Genomic DNA, 7,635 nt, shown 5'->3' on the forward strand with positions numbered 1-7,635 from the left:
TCTCTCTCTCTCTCTCTCTCTCTCTCTCTCTGTATCGTGCTACTTTTAATTTGCAGTAATACAGTAGCGCTGTCAGATTAATGGCTGGTGTGACACCTGTGTCCCCGCGGCCTGCTCTCTCAGCTCCGCCGTGTACATAACGCGTGTCACAGCGCATTATCTCTCTGCTCAGCTCGTAATGGGCCCTGTGTCTGAGGCCGCTGCTGACTCCAAACCTATTGTAAGAACAGCGTGAGCTCTTGGCCTTTCTTGGCATGCCGCCACAACCGGGACCCAAAAAACACTCCTCATACCACTAAGATCTGTTACATTACACCTGACAGTGCGGCCTTTAAAAACTCGCTCTAGTTTTCTCAGATAATGGTTGTTTTCAGTGCAACTTGTTTGTGTGGTTGATTAAGAAACTTTTCCAAGCAACCAGTGAAATCAAAATGGACTTTCTTAATGCACGTCCATGCATCTGTTTTCCTGTTTAACTAGGAAAAATACATCACATTATGGAAGTAAAATGCACTGAGAAAAAAAGAAGATTTTTCTAAAATAAAACAAGGATTAATGAAGTACGTTTTACTTTTTTTTGTAATTATTTTGTGAAATTTTTGAGTGAATGTAATCATATCACTCAACATGTCATTCACTCATTTGTTTACAGTGCAATTTAGTTCCATAAATATGTATTTTTGATACACCAAATTTATTTTAGCGTGGTTAGCAACGGCAATGCATGCTGACTTTAAACATGTAGCATTATGGGATTTTACATTCTATATTCACTAGAATTTGCTGCAGGGAAGACATTGTTTTAAAAGCATCTTTAGCCGTGTGTTTGTGTGTGTGTGTGGCTGCAGGTTCGTCTGGACAAGATAAAGTATTCCTATTCTGGATTCCAGGTGTCTGCATGCAGTGTGTGTGTGTGTGTGTGTGTGTGTGTGTGTGTGTGCGCACATGACCGTTTGTGAAGCTATACATAACATACACTGCCCTCCTCCTCTCCTCTCTCTCTCTCCTCCACCTCTTCATCCCCAATGCTTAAATCAAGAAAATGGCCACGCATCAAGAGGATCATTTGGGCCAGAGAACAACCCTCAAAACAGTCAATCATCTTGAAGACGCGTGCACAGACACAAGCAGATCTGAAGTCTCCCATCATTCCTGCTGCCGCTGATGTCACCTCTGCGCCCTTGCAGCGCCTGACAGCAAGGAAACGGATGAACCCCAATGCAACACAAACGACTGCGAGTGCAACGCTCTAATCACAAGAAGGACTCTTTCTGTGTGCAGAGGATCACGTGGTGCTGAATGCGGAACTGTATCAGTTACATGTCGAGAAATGGCAATTGCATGGCTGGCACAGGGCATGCATGCTGCTATCTTTGCTTTGTTGTTTTGGTTAATCACCTATTGCCATGAGTCATTCATGCCATAAATAATCTCTCTAGATCCACAAGAAAATGACATCATGACAACTTATGGCAGCACATGAATGTACATGGTCCTCAAACCCCTGTAGTGAAGATGGTAAGCTGTGACGTCAAAGTCAGCAGACAGGGAAACATGTAAGTGCATGTATCATTTCTCCGAGTTCTCTCTCCATCACTATTTTACTACGTTGCAACTTTTGAGGTAAAACTAGTCACTGGATTTGCCAAAAGGCATCAAATCTTTGAAAGATACGCAGAGTTTTGTCTGAGATATGTAGAGAAATGTTATGCGCATATCCAAAAGCAAACTGTATATTTTGAAACATTTATATAATATAATAATATATGAATAATTCTTAATATAATTCATTAATATTACATTAAGTAATAATAATTTATATTGTACATTAATATACAACATATTTGATGATGCAAAGCTGAATTTTCAGCATCATTCCTCCAGTCTTCAGTGTCACATGATCCTTCAGAAATCATTCTAATATGCTGATTTGCTGCTCAAGAAATATTTCTGATTATTAAACTAGCTGCTTCCTATTTTTGTGGAATCTGTGATACATTAATGAATAGAAAGTTCAAACAAAGAGCATTTATTTCAAATAGAAACCTTTAGAACATGATACACGTCTTTACTGTTAATTCTGATCAATTTAATTCATCCTTGCTTAATAAAAGTATTACTTTCAAAAAAGAAATATATATATATTGCATGTCAATCTAAAATCGTACAATAGTTGGGTGATTGTTGACCAAAATAAGCTGCAAAGTTGACCTGACATGCCCATAGTTAAAGTAAGCACCGTAGAAAGAGAGAGAGGTCCTTGAGCTAAATGTCCTCTTAAGACTGTCGCTCTTGTTTGACTGAGTTTGTTAGTTGGCTACATCATCTTGACATGTAATTACTGAAGCTCTCTTAATCACTGCAGTGCAGATTAATAACGGGGGACTCCTGTGGGGGGTCACATCACCACATCAAACCCCGCTCTGCCCCCCTCTGAGTCACACACTTGATAAATACTGCACCCAATCATCATACATTCAAGGGCAATCTACTCAGAATATTATATGCCAAGAATAAACAAAGTAGATTTAAACAGAAAAATGCCTGTGAATGCATAATACAAAAGCACATTGGACAATGTGAGTCGTCAGATACCAGGTATTTCTCTTCATAAATTTCTCAATATAAACAATATAATATAAAAAATGAAATGCAATTATATTTCAATAAAAAAATGTATATAATTATTTATAATTATGAAGTTATACATTTAATAATAATAATATTAGTAATAATAATTTGTATTATTATTATAATTATTCTTGTTGAAGTTGAAAAAAAATAATAATAATGATATTGTTTGTAGCCCAGCGGGACTTCAGAAATGATTTTCTGCTTGCCCTCCAAAAGAATGTGAATAAGAGAAAAAACGCAGACTTACGAGCATCTCTTTTCCTCTTTTCTCCATTGGAGCGAGGGATTCCCAGAATGCCGTTGATTGAGTAGGAGCCCACAGGGTCATTGGAGGAACTGGAGACTGGAGGAGATGCTGTACTGGGGACTATAAAGAGTGAAAGAGAGCAAGAGAGAGGGTAGATGATCAAAACTCTTCCCATTCGTATAACATCACATTAGAGTCACTTATATCACTTGCATTTCAAAAGGGTTCAAAAGTCTGAGACCAGAGATTTTTTTACATTAAAGCACATGATTACAAATCATACTATCAGCATAACAATTTAGGTGTGAAAATGAACACAAACTCTCTTTTGCATTAATAACAGCAGGACTGGAGCAATGCGAACAAAAGCTGATGATCATGTTCTCCAGCTTGATTCGAGAGCGTCTTAAGCTTCATTGAAAGCAAGAACATCTGATTGTCTGTCATGTGATCAATGTTACTGCTTGCATTTGATTAGTCAACTAAAATGTGCATAATCTTTCATATTTCTTCTTTATTTGATGTCATTTAGTCTTTCTTTTTTATTCCCTGATTTAAATTAGTTTTCGAATTTCACTGTTGTCTCAGAATTTTGCCCTTCACTTTATACGATTCAGATTTGATTTACAATATAACACAGCCCTGCTAAGTATTTATGCTGTTGTGCAAAAAAGGTCTAATATTACCTAATTTGATGATGCTGAGTTCAAAAATATCAATAAAACTTCCCATCACATTTTTTTTTTCACAAAATAAAAATGAAGATTTTTCAAGTTATAAGCAGATGACAAAAATAAATATTCGAAATGAATAATTGTAACTTACAATCTACAAAGAAGTGGAAAACAAAAAGAATATCAGGATTGGGCATGAAATAATTATGTCTCCAGAATCAATCATACATGTGAAAATGAGCCGAGAATTGAATAAATAGTTGTAATCTGGCTCAGAGGAAGACAGGAATTATGTTTTTATTGCTGTTTTTCCCGCTGATTAATGGATAAAACAAGACTTCTTCTTCGAAAGCAAAATTCTACAAAATGCATCATATTTTGTGAGACGCTCAAGCTAAATAGACATTGTTTTTGGAATCAGCACATCAAAATTAGTAAGAAGCAAGTATTGGATTTCATTCAGCAAATATGATGCACAGCGGTGTAATGCATTTATTTTTCATTAAACTGATTCTCTTATTGTACACCACAACTTGCCTATAATGAATCAGCAAACTCTTCTGCAAGCTGCAAGCTGGCTATTATCAGAATTCCCAAATTACTTTATTTTATATCAACAGATTATGCTTGGTTTTACCCTTATTCACTGATCCAGACATTGCTTCGTGCATGAGTATATCAACATACTGTTAAATATAAACAGACATAAAGGTGAAATAAATAGTGTTTCGTCAAAGTTAAGCTATTCCCAAATACAGTCTTTAAAAGGAGTCACATTTGCGTGCATTCATATTTTAATTCCCCTCATAAACAAAGACCTGTTTTCCTGTTTCAAAATAGCCAGACTGAATAAATTCATTTAAAGTTTATTGTGCATCTGTACTTTTGAACTAAACCACTAAGACATAGTAGGAAAGCGTCTGATTGTGGATTTTCTTCTGTTAACCGGTCCAGTTGTGGGTAATATCCAGCTCTGAGCAGAAGGCTTTGGCCCTTAATTTGATTTGGAGGGATGACCTTGTCCACAAAGATCCGAAGATGGCTCCTGCAGTTAATGAAGTGATCTTACCTATAGTGTGTCCTGGGGCGGAAAGAGACGTCCCATCTGGTGAGAGATGAAACGGTTGCTGAACCTTCGTCCGAATGATCCTGCACAGTAAATACAGTACATTTACTCACATGGAACTCCAGAGCCAATGCAGTGTGTCACTCTATGTCCGTCTGTCTCTCTCTGATAATCTCAGATTTACTTTATATATAATCTCCGAGCAGACAGAACGGATAACCGCAGTCGCTCAGATCCTGTTTCCCCCAGCGAGAAGCAGACTCGCTGTACCTTTAAGGTGAGATATAGCGAAAAGCTCTCTGAGCTCTTTTGCCTTGAGTGATCTTGCAAACAAAGCATGAAATCACAACAATTCACCTCTGTGTGTGTGTGTTTCGGTCCTGAGGAGAGCCTCAGGCTGGGTTCTAGCGTGGATGAGGTTCTATTGATCTAGACTCTAGGATAAAAAGTTCTGAATTAGCCACATGGGTACCGGGATGCAAATGGAAAGCTATAAATTATATGTGACAGGAAAGCAATAGTTGCTCAGTGCGGTGTACAAGCTTACGCCAGCATTTGATAATGTTAATCTGAACGGCACTTTGGGAAAAAAGCCCACTGTCACGCTCATTTGTAAACTTTAGATCTATTCATCACCAGTGGCATTGCTTCTGTTTCAGCAGACATACACAAAGGTGCTTCACGATGCCATAGAAGAACCTTTTTGTCTAAATGGTTCCATAAAGAACCTTTAACATCTGAAGAACCTTTCTGTTTCACAAAAGGTTCTTTGTGGCGAAAGAAGGTTCTTCAGATTACAAAAAGGTAAGAAAGAGATGGTTCTTTAAAGAACCTTTGACTGAATGGTTCTTTGTGGAACCAAAAATGGTTCTTCTATGGCATCGCTTGAAGAACCTTTTGAAGCACCTTTATTTTTAAGAGTGTATGCAAACAAATGCACTGGAAGCGACGCAAGTGTATGCGCACGTTTATGCTTTTTTTGTGACATTTTTCATTTCATGCCCCATGAAGATTATTGATTGTAAAAAATATTTAGAATAGACCACGGATACTATTCAACGAGCAAATATATTTCCATTAAAATGAGTGTGCTGCTAATATTGATATCTGCTGAAATAACATCAGCTTTAGGGATGTATCCTCAGGGCATTGAAACAGAGAATGAAAAGAACATGCAGTGACAACATAATAATATATTTAATTTCTCTCTTTAAAACTATAGTTTGACCCCCTCGCATGGCCAGGGGAGAATAAATCTGCAGACTTTATCCACAATCTATGTTTCTGTTATTGAATAAGTCATTTGGAAGAGTGAATTAATGTCTGGGTTGTGTCTGAAAATCCTCAGAAGAAATATTACAATTGCTTTACATGTGAATCAATAATACTGAGCGAAGTTGAGGAGGTTTTTATAAGTCTCGCGGTTTCGGTGCTGTCACTTGTTGGCTGTGGAGACACTTTAGTAGAACAGGAACTCTGTAACACTTAATAATGTATGTTCAAGAAAAGTGTTGCGAGTCTGAACATCCTCTCACTGTCAACAGGCCCGGCCTCAGTTTGCACACACAACTAGAGCTTTTTTCTTTCATGCAACATTTTGCTTTATTGAATAAAGCACAAGAGCTTGTAGGTGCAACTGATCTCTTATTGTACGCCTATTGCCTATAATGAATCAGCAAACTCTTCTCTTATATCTTATATCAACAGATTCTGCTTGGTTTTACCCTTATTCACTCATCCAGACATTGCTTCGTGCATGAGTATATCAACATAATATAAACAGACATAAAGGTGAAATAAATAGTGTTTCATCAAAGTTAAGCTATTCCCAAATACAGTCTTTAAAAGGAGTCACATTTGCCTGCATTCATATTTTAATTCCACTCATAAACAAAGACTGTTTCCTGTTTCAAAATTCAGCCAGACTGAATTCAATTAGATTTTAGAGACGTTTAAGGGCTTGGGTAATTACATTAACGTACATTTTGCATTTATCTCCCAAGTTCATGTCAAAAGACGTTCAAATGGCCCTTTTTAGGTGACCATGAGGCATGAAATGACTTTTTTCTAGCCTTCTCTTCTCTTGTGTGAGGCGCTCTATTCTTCGCCATCGACTCATTAAAATGTAATGCAGAGTCTGGTTTTATGGAAGAGTGAATCATAACCAAAGTTCAGCGCCTCACTGCTTCTTTTTACCGGTTTGATTTTCCACACAAGTCTAACGCACCACCCTAAACCACCATTTTAAGGACGTAAATAGGATCATATTGGATTATGGATTATGCATACTACAGATTTCCCATATTTGTAGGCTAGGTGGTATATTATCGATCATCATTCCAGTTGGAACAAAAATAGAAATGTTAAAAATAAAACCTTGTGAACTGTAAAAAAAATAAAAACACATTTTCACACTTTCATTTCATTATTATTTCACAGCAGTATCTATTCATTAAGAATTTATTTTCTAGAGTAGACTATTATTTTTTTACACAAATAAGCATCCGAACACAGCATATATTAAGTATCTAATATTGAATTTGTTATTGTGGGAAACTGACAATGATGAAACATTTGAAAACCCTTGCTGATTCCAAATGACTGTCTTATATATTATTTTGCAAAATAGAAGGAACAGATAAATAGCGGTATAAACCCTAATCGAGCAGCTCTGGGTCTCTTTTACCAGATCTGATCGCCATTCATTGATCGGTTTTCACTCGGTCAGATGATATGTTAGAGCTTCAGTCTGTCATTGTTGCGGTACTTTGAAGCAGGGGGTTGCATTTCATCCATAAGCCCACCGACAAAGCCACAGAACAGAGCTTTATACTGCAACAATAGACAGCATAATATTCGCCAAAATACTTAATTACTATAATAAATTTCAGAACAGTTTTACTTAAAAAATACCTGAAACGCAGGCGATTTTAAAACAATGTTTTGGAAATAATTTCCATATGTGTATATATAGGCCTATATATATAAAATATATAATGCAGCAGGACATAAAA

At 36.8% G+C, this 7,635-nt stretch overlaps 1 pseudogene; it reads right to left on the minus strand.

Annotated features, from left to right (window-relative positions):
- Window positions 1–7,635, minus strand: part of LOC107666843 (paired box protein Pax-2a-like) — a 40,045-nt pseudogene that overhangs the window by 27,743 nt on the left and 4,667 nt on the right.

Source organism: Sinocyclocheilus anshuiensis, unplaced genomic scaffold (genome assembly GCF_001515605.1).
Source record: "Sinocyclocheilus anshuiensis isolate Anshui unplaced genomic scaffold, SAMN03320099.WGS_v1.1 scaffold1500, whole genome shotgun sequence".
NCBI lineage: Eukaryota > Metazoa > Chordata > Actinopteri > Cypriniformes > Cyprinidae > Sinocyclocheilus > Sinocyclocheilus anshuiensis.